Source organism: Hippocampus bargibanti, linkage group LG02 (assembly GCF_051943395.1).
Source record: "Hippocampus bargibanti isolate YZ-2025 linkage group LG02, ASM5194339v1, whole genome shotgun sequence".
NCBI classification, from domain to species: domain Eukaryota; kingdom Metazoa; phylum Chordata; class Actinopteri; order Syngnathiformes; family Syngnathidae; genus Hippocampus; species Hippocampus bargibanti.
Window position 1 is genome coordinate 12,195,010 of NC_142735.1, and position 12,064 is coordinate 12,207,073.

The 12,064-nt window shown below is 46.5% G+C and overlaps 1 protein-coding gene across 2 annotated transcripts in view; it reads left to right on the plus strand.

The window, feature by feature from the left end:
* Positions 1–7,410, plus strand: part of LOC148901549 (leucine-rich repeat and immunoglobulin-like domain-containing nogo receptor-interacting protein 2) — a 266,334-nt gene extending 258,924 nt beyond the window's left edge. The window contains exons 7-8 of one of the 2 annotated variants that reach the window (XR_016113739.1): positions 1,918–3,825; positions 5,561–7,410. The gene's annotated coding sequence lies outside the window, so the exon portion shown is untranslated. The remainder of the gene's footprint in view (positions 1–1,917; positions 3,826–5,560) is intronic. The other variant, XR_016113749.1, reaches the window with a different exon arrangement.
* Positions 7,411–12,064: the final 4,654 nt, after the last annotated feature.

Sequence of the window (12,064 nt, forward strand, 5' to 3'; positions counted from 1 at the left end):
ACTAAAAAACAAATGGTAATTTCACTTAGGTTGAGAGAATAAAAATAAAAATTAATGAATAGACCGGCTATATAGTGTAATCTTAATAGGTCATTCCACGGTTGATTATGTAATTACTTGCATTCCTTCTATACCTTCTTTTTTCCTGCTATCCTCCCTCTTGACTCTTCCTCAACCTCCTCTAAAGTGTTCTCTATTCTCACTCTTCCTTCTCCATCTGTTGTACTGCACACCGACAGATTATCTGTGGTTTACGTACCGTGCTCGGTTTTCTCAGAAGACAACAAAGCCTGATAATAGCAGCCATAAATGCATACAGGTTTTGGAACGAGAGCATTGATCATCAACATATTCACTGGAGCCTTTCTCAGTAAATTTCAGGCGAAAGGCAGACTACATTGAGGAATGGTCACCAGTCACTAACAGTGCACATAGACTGATGGACAATCATTCACATTCACATTATCACTGTGTTAGCTAACACCGTCTGCACAAATGAAACATGATTATATCACGTCACTGTCAGAAACATTCAAAAATCCTGACAAAAGTCACTTTCTGCTCAAGTGTTTTGCATGTTGTCTATTTCCTTTCAAGTGGAAAAAAAGAGGGCAAATTGTAGGACATCCCCATTGTAGGACAATTAAAGGCTTTCTGATTCCACTTTTGATATTTTTACTACTGACATCAGAGGCCTGGTATACTGAGTTGTCTTTGTTGGGTTATTACATGTCCATCCATCCATTTTCTGTAGCACTTATTCCTCATTAGGGTCGCGGGGGTGCTGGAGCCTATCCCAGCCGTACTTGGGCACGAGGCGCGGGACACCCTGAATTGGTTGCCAGCCAATCGCAGGGCACACAAAGACATACAACAGTCACTCTCACACTCACACCTAGGTACAATTTGGAGTGTTCAATCTTCCTGCCATGCATGTTTTTGGAATGTGGGAGGAAACCGGAGGGCCCGGGTAGAAAATGCAAACTCCACACAGGGAGGCCAGAGCCGGACGCGACCGGCAACCTCTGCACTGTGAAGCTGGCGTGCTAACCGCTTGACTACCGGGCCATGTGTGTTATAGAAATTGACTATATCATTCCATTTCTCTTTAGGGTTGGCTTAGGGCTGGAATAAGCCTTATCAGATTTATCTAGTGGCAGACTTTGCCGAAAACTGTGATGCTTCTCTGTCATATATTAAAATACAAGACTAGACTAAGACTAAGATGGTGAAATTTGTCTTTACCGGCCAGGAATTCAGCACCGCAAAACCTCTCAAATCTCAGGATATCCCTGGATTGAAACCCTCACCTTTGCTTGAAACCCCAAAACTGGCTTAAGGACTTGAAACCTGTGTTGAAACTCGATTTGAATGGGTAACCCTGGCTCGAAGCCCAAATTGGAAACATTGCCTCTTTCTTTAAACCCTCAATGTGAAATTCTGACCTTTACTCGAAAGGGGTTAGCCCTAATCCTAACCCCTTTACCCTGGCTTTAAAATCCAGTGCCTGTCTTGGAGCACATTGAAAACCTATCCCTGGCTTGAAAGCTTCCCTGACTGGCCAGTGACATGTTTAGTTACTTTCATTAATAACCTTCCTCATTCACAGTCACTAGCAGAGCTGATTGTCATTCTGCAAACATAGCGGGTCATAAAATTCTATTAGCCCAACATCCTCATTTGCATAGCCACCATCCCCTCGGAGAGATTCCCAAAACAGCATCGGGAGGACTGCTTGGGTGTCTGTCACCTCATGTGCGCATGGATTGAAATCCATTTTTCACCTCCATCTTGCACCGCACAATTAATCAATAACCTGCATGGAAGGCAGTGGACATAGAAAAACTCATACGAATAATTAGCTACTTAGCATAACATCAAAACATTATTTTTGTTTCCTTTCTGCATCCCTCGCAGAGGCTGTGTGACCTCGGAAGTTGAGCGTCATCAAGGAGGTGTCTGTCTGCTTCCCTTTGGAGTATTTGCTCATAACGGATGTGACAGCAAGGAAACAAACAACAGCCCCCCGGGAGAAAGTTGGCTTACGTGCAGTCCTGCTGTGCTCATGCACAGACACGCACATGCACTCCTTGGCATGCTGGCTGCACCCCACACACACAAAACCAATCACCCCCAAACAACACTGACGTCCCTTCGACTAAATAAGAGCTGTCAGTGAATTTACTTATCCATAATGCAATTTCTCATCTCAGCATCTGGCATTCATTTGATAGCTTAACTCTGGTTTGAGACACAGATTTGTAGTTCTAACTTTGATTTTGAAGCCAAGGCTTAGCTGTTTGCTTGATTTGAAAACTAAATTTGAAACTTTAACTCTCACTTGAACATTCCACAACAAAATCAAATTGTGAATACAAACTTGAATTGCAACATTGACCTTGGTTTGAAAACATCACTTTAAAGTCTTTTAATAATTTCTAAAATCCTAACGCAGCTCTAAAACCTCCACCTTTGCTTGAAAGCCTGAATGTGGTCTGAAATTCTAGTCATGCTGTCACGTTTTGCGAGGTGGTGGCGGCGGGTGCGGATCCCAAAAAGCAGGCAGGAGGGAGTAGGAGGTTGTTTGACAAATTGTATTAAAATAAAGGTCAGCGGGAACAAAATGTAAAACATCAAAATGATCTGAACAGAAAAAAAGTATCAAAAGAAAACCAAGTGTCAAAGTCCGCCAAGGTTAGACAAACACATGCACAGCATACGATGCATGCGATTGAAGACAAAGCATGCAACAAACAATGAGTCCTTTTAAGTGTCACTGATTAAAACGACCAGCACTTGCGAGGCTGCAGGCAGGGCTGACGTCGCTACCCGTTGGTCGCCAATCCGAACGTGGCAGTCCGCCACTGATCGGGATGACCAGCACCTGTGCAGGTGCAGGCGGGGCCGACAGCGCCACCCGTTGGTCGCCAACCAGATCATGACACATGCCCTAAAAACCTAATCTGAAACAAAAATGTAAAACCTTGAACATCATTTGAAATCTACATTGGAAGCCCTATTCCTAAACTCCACTTTAAAACCCTAACTTGAAAAGCATTATCCTCGATTGAAAAACTCGTTTTGGAAATGCTTTCACTGTCTACCCACCTATCCATTTTTAGACAGAGCCTGTCAGTGGCCGGTGTACACCTCGAACTGGTTCCCATCAAATCACATGGAACATAGAGACCACCAACTTTTTGCATTCATGCACTCACAGTAACTCCTCAGGACAATTTTAGAGAGTTCCATTATCCGGCCTATCGTATTTTGGGAAACCGGACTACACAGAAAAATCCCACGCAGGCACAGGGAGAACATGCAAACTCCACACAGGAATTGAACCCTGCATCTCTGTATTGTCTGGCTGCTGTGCTAACCAGATGACAACTTTGCTGGTCACAAACCCTGTCTTCTAACCATAATTACAAAAGCTAACCCTAATCTTACTTACTCAAACCTTGATTGAAGGCCATAACATACAACACACTGCATGGTGAATTACATTTGCAGACTTTTCCATGGTTTTCATATACCTCATAACATCGTCAGGCATTTCATTCTTAAAAAAATCATCAGGCAATTCCTCTCTTCATCTTGCTTACTTGCTCTGACTCCTTCTCCCACTTGGCACTCAAGTGTCCCCTCACACACAGAAAACCTGCCATTTACCAGCAACCCTACACCCTCCTGTAACCTGCCCTTTGTCTTGTTGCTGTTTGATGTGCTGCTTCTTCGCCTTTCGAAACACAGGCCTCGACGCTCTTTGATCCCACACTACATGTCTTCCTCGCCTCCAGTTCTACCTCCAGCTGTCTTCATCTGGTACAGTGCCTTACTAATTGCTTTATCAAAATGGTTTCGAATTAGTTTACAATAATGTTTACAATTGCAAGGTTCTAATGATCATGAGCCCATTATGTATCCCCATATTCTAGTCATCAAAAAAATAATTGATTCATTTTTAATAGGATTTGATCTTGTAAAGTATTTTAGATGAGCATAATCGTTAAACAAGAACAATAAACTAATTAAACAGAGACCCCATTTTGCGCAAAACCAGGAAGTGGTGCTTAGTGTAAATTGAGACTACACCAGGTTGCCAAGCAACACATTCCGCTTGTGACGCATCAAAGAGTAATAAATAAATAAATAAATAAAACTCTCCAATTGACACCCCGTTGTTATGATGACTGTACGGTTTTCTATCAGCACTGCAACTGCAAGTCCAAGCAGTGTGTGTGGAAATGATGTAACATTAACATGTAGCTAATAAAGCTGTTGAGTACAGACACACACACACAAACACACACAAACAAAAACCTCCACACCCATACGCACATTCGCACCCATGAGCACGAGCTGTCCCAGCATGTCAAAACCGAGTCGTCCGGTGACAGGCATCATTTGCTGTCAGAAGCTGTGAAATGACTCCAAATGTGCAATGTGATGATTTCCCTTCAAGAGGCGCTTGACTTGAGTACAGCCTCCGGAAAACACCGTAGACAGGCTAATGAAACAAACATCGGCCCTGCTACAACCCTTTAAGCAATGGATAGTTGAACACAAACAATGCATTCACATATGTAGAAAGACAATGTGACAATAAGAAGTATGATAGCATGTTGTGCAATTATGTTCTGGAATAGATTATTGGTATTTCCATTCCTTTAATGGGGGAAGAAAATTTGACAGATGGGTGTTTTGGATGGATGGATGGATGGATGGATGGATGGATATGCCTTTATTAGTCTCACAGTGGAGAAATTTCCATTTCACAGCAGCAAAGTGATGAAAGGAATGAAAGTAGAAAAACAAAAATACATGAGCTGCTGGAAAGGCAGCCACTCTCGCGGCGCCGTCTTGAAGTCAAAAGAACAAAAAAAAAAAAAAAAATTTTGAGTTATGAGTGATCAGTGACAGAATGACACTCATAAATCAAGGCAATACTTTAGTTCTAAAACCAGAAGAGATGTGAGGCCATCTTCCCAGGACAGATTGTGTTGGGCTGCAGAGAATGTTGCTTTTGTAGGATCCAACAGACAGAATGAGCAAATGGGCGACCATGACCGCTGGCGAGAGAGGGAACGGTTATAGTGGGAACTGTCCACCGGTTCAGTTGTGCCTAGAGATGAAGAAATGCCCGTCCGACTGAAGTCGAGTCGAGATGAGGATAGCAGAACCCCTTCAGAAAATCTTGCTACGACTGTGTTTGGACTGACAAAAGCTTGAAGGAATTTAACATTACACTCAGGCTCACTCTAAAATGACTTTACCATTAAATTAACCATAACCTGATCTTGAACCAGGGCAGTGCTTTTCACATGTAGTCAGATGTAGTCATTCTAAGCAATCCCTACCAACCTCTGATTATCCTCTTCAGGGTCAATTGGGATGGAGTTCAGTTTAAAAGAGGGACGGCACCAAAAGTTTTTTTCAAGATCTGGGTGCAGTTCGGGCAGGGCACATGTTGAGAGGGGCAAGCTCCAAGTGTTTTCAGACCTATAACGTAAATGTTTTGTTTTATGTCTTTTCTTTTCTTCTTTTTTCTTTTTTGCAGGCCATGCAAGGAATCTAACATGAGTCGCCACGAACCAATCAGAGGATGGAAAATTGCTGACCATCCCAGGAAGGAATCGCAAAGGCCCTCCAATACTAAATATAAAATCTGATTGCTTCAGACTCTTTAAATATAATAACATGACATAAGGTTTCCAGCAAAAGTCCTGCAGCCCTGCACCTGAAGGCCTTGGGAAGTTCACACCAATCTCGCAAAAACTTGGATGATTAAATTTGACAAAATAGCAATATTAATTACAATAACAATCACGATATCCCACAAATGACTTCAAAATGCTTTGCTAAGACACACAATATTGAATTAAGACAAAAGACTGTTGGAAATAAATGTATACAATATTTTACACATTTTTTAAATATATTAAATGTACTTCAGTGCGCTTGATAACGTTTAGGCCAGCAGAAAAGGCTTTGCACACCCTGGTGGCACATGACTGCTTTGAACATAATCCTCACCCAAGCATGAACATGAGACTACACCGTTGTACTAAGTTCATCCTGTCTACTTGATATCTAATTTAAAGCAGATTCTTTACTTACAGACAGTGGATTATAGGTGTTCAAATACCTGACGTGTTTCAGCGTATACTTCCGCCTTCGTCAGAGTGTCACGGATGTTGTTGTGAAGCGCCATTTTCAGCTCGTGTCCAGTGACAGAAACTGCCCTGGGGAAACTCTGTTTCTCATCAATTGCTCGAAATCGGAACCGTGCAATTCGACATTTGTTTCAAAAATCTTTTGTGACGGTTCCCTACGTTGTTCATCACTGGAGAACGTATGTCCCAAATATTCCATGGGAAAAGGTTTGGACCCTCCCATATAAATTAAAAATTAATAAATTTCCTCATTGCGGGACGAATAAAGGTATTCTGATTCTGATTCTGATATAAATTTTTCATCACAAACAAACAAAGAGAAATAACCTACAAACTTTTGCACCGTTGCTATCCTGTTAAACATAAGATACGGTCCTTACAGGATATATCTTGTACATTTTGTGAAGCTGAGCCTGAAACTGCAACTCACCTCTTCTGGGCTTGTCCCGAAACTACTCGCTTCTGGAAACACTTTGTCAAATACGTTCAATGTAAAGTCACTTCTCTGTTCATATTTCATTACAAAGACATGCTGTTTGGATATTACAACAAGACCAACGATAAATATTTTGTTATTAATTTATTAGTTTTTCTTGCCAAACATCATATTCATAAATCTAAATTTTGTGGGAGGAAACCCTTATTTGTAATATTTCAAAATGAAATGAAACTATATCAGAAAACAATTCAACCATCTGCCGACCCAAATGCTATCAAAACACATGATTTGTTGATGAAATATGGCATAGGATGATGTGCTTGCCGAATTCATCTGGTGTCCCCTCCCTCTCTTTTTTGTCAATTTCACTATGTTGTGCAGACTCGATGAAATGTTAAAACCCCTGGTACCCCCCTTCCCCCGCTCTCTCTCTCTTCTATTTTGTTCTTCTCTCCTCTTTTTTCTTCTTGTATAATGATTATCTGTCAGGAACTCCTATTTCCTGTGCGATCAGGTACTGTCTCATACGCGATTATGTCACCTAATGTATGTTGCCAACTATTTGGAAAATATCAAGTATGCAGAAAGATTTGAGACACACCTCAGATGTACTTTTAGAAGCTCCACGAGCTATTCAAAACCAATGGTTTTGTCTACTTTTGTTGTGTTTTGTTTGCGGTGTTGTTTGTTTGTTTCTGTTGCTTTGTATGTTTGCATGCCATTTGAATTAATAGAAAAAAAATCAGCTGGTGTTGCTATGAGGGCGTGACCTACCTGTCAGATCTGACAGGCAAGCCACACCCCCCGCCAATGCTAAGTGCTTTTTCCAGGTCCAGAGTATACGCCGAAACATGTCAGGTATTTGAACACCTATAATACACTGTCTGTAAGTAAACAATCTGCTTTAAATTAGATATCAAGTAGACAGGATGAACTTAGTACAACGATTACGCGAAAGTTTTGGAGAGACATGCGTCAAGGAGTTTCGCCTCCTCGAAAAGCTGTCAAGGAAACGGGCTCGCTATCGAAACCACCTGAGATTCAACCTGCGCTGCCGGGACGAAGAAGTCGTACCGGCCAGTCTGAGGATTAAAAACCCGATCCCAACCAGGAACGCGGAAAGGATCATAAAAAGGTGCGGATGACTCTGATAAAACAACGAATACGATGCACAGCAAACAAACTCAACAACATTAGCAGTGATCTACAGCGGCAAACGGAGCAATTCGAACTCCGGTTCCCCCTGGACAAGGAAACAAAAACAAAGCTACACGGACATCTTCACAACATACACGAACAGGAATTCACCGCGACCAAAAAACGACACATACGAAAATTAGACAAACTCATCACGCAAAAGAAAAAGGCCGAATCGAACACATTTCAGAAAAACGATAAATGGTTATATAACATGTCACGCCACAACCTTACACAAGCAGAACGCAGCATATTATCAAAAGGTCTCAATTACGCAGTCACCCCCAAGAAAATACCATACGACGAATTCATTCTCGTTACGGAATTAGCGTGTGAAAAAATACAGAACCCGGGACAAAAAGCAGCACTACGCAACAAAATAGGAGGCATCTTGAAAACGGCAAAAGCACCCAGTAATATTACTAAAGAGGAAGCAAGAGCCATGATAACACTATCAAAAAACAAAGACATTGTGGCGGGCACTGGGACCGGGCATCTCACCCAGCAGGTGTACGGGAGGGGGCGGGTTTATGTCACATATATTTCACTGCAGTTTCGGTTTTACTTTACTTTCTCCTTGTTAGCAGTTGGAATAAAGACGTACTCCAATCGACCGTGTGTTCTCATTCCTCAACTGCTACACTGGTGACCCCGACGTTCGAAATGTTCATGACAGCAGATGAAGACATATCTTCCACGGCCATGCCGCCACGACCGGCGCCTCAGCTCGCAGCTGCCGCTTACGCCGCGAAGCTGCCCGAGTTTTGGAGTAGCGACCCGGCTTCGTGGTTCCAACATGTGGAAGCGCTTTTCCACCTACGAGGCGTCACGACAGATGAGCCGAAATATTATCTGGTCGTGGCGTCTCTCAACGAACAGACGACTCGTCGTGTGCTGCCTCTCTTGCGTGCACCTCCACCGAGCGGAAAATACGCAGCGCTCAAACACCTGCTGCTCCGACGGTTCACGTTGTCGGCCTCTGAGAGAGCAGACAGGCTTCTTTCTCTTCCGGGACTCGGCGACGGAACAGCAGTGGACCTGATGGACAAAATGTTGTCGCTACTGGGTTCGGATGACGGCGGATTCCTGTTCCCCCACGTGTTCCTTCGCCAGCTACCGGCCTCTGTGCGCGCCGTGCTAGCCAACTCGACGTGCCTAGCCACCGGCGACTACCGAGGTTTGGCTCAAGAAGCGGACCGGGTGCTGCTGGCGACACGGAGGTTCGCCGTGCAAAGCGTGACGGCTGAACCCCTCGGCGGAGCGGCAGCGAACATCGACCCGACCCTAGTAGCCGGAGTGGTCACGCGGAAGCGACACGAGAAAGCCCTCTGTTTTTTCCACCAGCGGTTTGGCGCCAAGGCCCGACGCTGCACACCACCCTGCACCTAGGAGGCTCCGGGAAACGCCAGCGCCGGCACCCAATAGCGGCCGTGGGTGCCGGCAACGAAAGCGAGCTGCTTTTTATCACAGACTCCTCGTCAGGTAGACATTTTCTGGTGGACAGCGGGGCACAAGTAAGCCTGCTGACGCCCACGGCCTCGGACAAGACGGCAGGTGGATGTGGGCCTCCCCTGCGCGCAGCTAACGGCTCGCCCATCGCCAGCTTTGGCACCAGGTCGGTAACTGTGTGTTTCCACGAACGAAAATTCGAGTGGGACTTTATTGTGGCCTCGATTACAGTTCCGATAATCGGCGCGGATTTTTTATGCGCTCATGGACTGCTTGTGGACATTGCTAACCGTCGTTTGATCGACGCCATCTCTTTCGCCACTTTCCCATGTGAGGCTGGAGGGCTTGGAGCGTTGACGCACGCAAATTATTTAACGTCAGGTAACGTTTATGAACGCCTGCTGACCGATTATCCGTCGTTAACCACACCCGCCTTTTCCAATGCCGATACAAAACACGGGGTACAACATTTCATTCCCACGGTTGGCCCGCCAGTTTTTGCCCGCGCTCGTCGCCTCGATGCGGCAAAATTGGCAATGGCGAAAGGGGAGTTCGCGACGATGGAGCGCTTGGGCATCGTGAGGCGTTCCAACAGCCCGTGGGCGTCACCATTGCACATGGTGCCCAAAAGTGACGGTTCTTGGCGGCCGTGCGGTGATTTTCGTCGGCTTAATAATGTAACCACACACGACTGTTACCCAATTCCGCACATCCAGGACTTTTCCGCACGTTTGGCCGGAGCCGTGATCTTTTCCAAAGTTGATCTCGTTCGCGGTTATCACCAGGTTCCGGTACGGGCAGAAGATGTGCCAAAAACTGCAGTAATAACCCCTTTTGGCCTCTTTGAATTCCTCCGTATGCCTTTTGGCCTGAAGGGGGCGGCACAGACCTTTCAGAGACTGATGGACTCAGTCTTGCGAGGCCTAGATTTTGTGTTCGTCTACCTCGATGACATTCTTGTGGCCAGCCCTTCACCAGAGGAACACCTGTTGCACTTAAGGATGGTTTTCAAGCGTCTTGATGTGCATGGCCTTATCGTTAACCCTGTGAAGTGCCAATTTGGTTTGCCCAAGATCGATTTCTTGGGGCACCGCATTTCTCCACAGGGTGCCATTCCCTTACCCGCCAAAGTGCAGGCTGTGGTGAATTTCCCCCGCCCAGCCACAGTTAAAGCTTGGCAGGAGTTTTTGGGCATGATAATTTTTTACAACCGGTTTCTTCCTCACGCAGCCGACCTCCTACAACCCCTCTACGGCGCCTTGAGAAAAAAGAAGGCTAATGACCCCGTCGAGTGGGCCCCGCAACGAGTGCAGTCCTTTGAACGAGCCAAGGAGGCTCTTGCGGGTGCAACTCTTCTGGTCCACCCGATCTTAACCGCACAGGTGGCCTTGACTACCGACGCGTCTGATGTTGCCGTAGGGGCGGTGGTTGAGCAGCTTGTGGAGAACGAATGGCAGCCCCTTGCATTTTTCAGTCGGAAGCTGCAAGATAACGAACGCAAGTATAGTGTTTTCGACAGAGAGTTGTTAGCACTCTATCTTGCAACGCGCCATTTTCGTTTCCTCCTCGAGGGGCGCCGGTTCACCGCCTACGTAGATCATAAACCCCTTACATCGCCATGTCCAAGGTGACCGAACCGTGTTCGGCCCGACAGCAACGGCATCTAGCGGCTATTTCCGAATTCACAACAGACATTCGGCATGTGGCCGGCAAATGTAACCCTGTGGCCGATTGCCTGTCACGCACGATTGTTTGTCCAGTCCAGCTCGGGGTGGATTTCTCAGAGATGGCCACGGCCCAATCTGAGGATCCGGACATCCACGAACTCAAGGCAGCAGGCACGGCCCTGAAACTGGAGGAGGTGGCAGTGTGTGAAGGGGGTCCCGCTCTCCTCTGCGATGTGTCTACGGGTCGCACTCGTCCCGTGGTTCCGCAGGAGTGGCGTCGGCGAATTTTTGATTCAATTCATTCCCTTTCACACCCTGGCGTCCGGGCGTCAGTCAAACTACTTGGGGCCAAGTTTGTCTGGCCTGGGTTAAGAAAGGACGTCAGGAAGTGGGCAGCTGCATGCGTGGCATGTCAGCACGCCAAAGTCCACAGGCACACCCGGGCGAACCTAGAAACTTTTCCGATTCCGGCCAGGAGATTTGACCACGTCCATGTGGACCTGGTCGGGCCCTTCCCTCCTTCGCAGGGTTGCACACATCTCCTCACTATGGTCGATCGGACCACTAGGTGGCCGGAAGCTGTCCCCCTGCCCTCCACAACCTCGACAGACATTGCCCGCGCATTTCTGTCATCCTGGGTCGCACGTTTCGGCACGCCGTCCGATATCACTTCGGACAGAGGCCCCCAGTTTGTGTCCGAGCTCTGGTCGGCCATGGCGCAGTCCTTGGGTGTGCAGGTACACCGCACTATGGCCTACCACCCACAGGCTAACGGGATGTGTGAACGTTTCCACCGGTCACTTAAAGCCGCGCTACGGGCCGCACTATCGGACGGTAACTGGGTTGACCGGCTTCCGTGGGTCCTGCTCGGGTTACGTTCAGCTCCTAAAGAAGACCTTAACGCCACTCCGGCAGAGTTAGTACTCGGTCAGCCACTCCGCATCCCTGGTGAATTCCTGCCTGAAGCTTCGGGTGCACCTTCTTTCCCCCTTTTGCCAGGGGAGCCCCTGGCTCCAGCACCATTTCACCACGGCGTCCCCAAAATATTCGTTCCGTCTGCTCTCAGGTCAGCCCGTTTCGTCTTCGTGCGTCATGATGCCCACCGCTCTCCCCTCCGGCCGCCGTATGATGGCCCG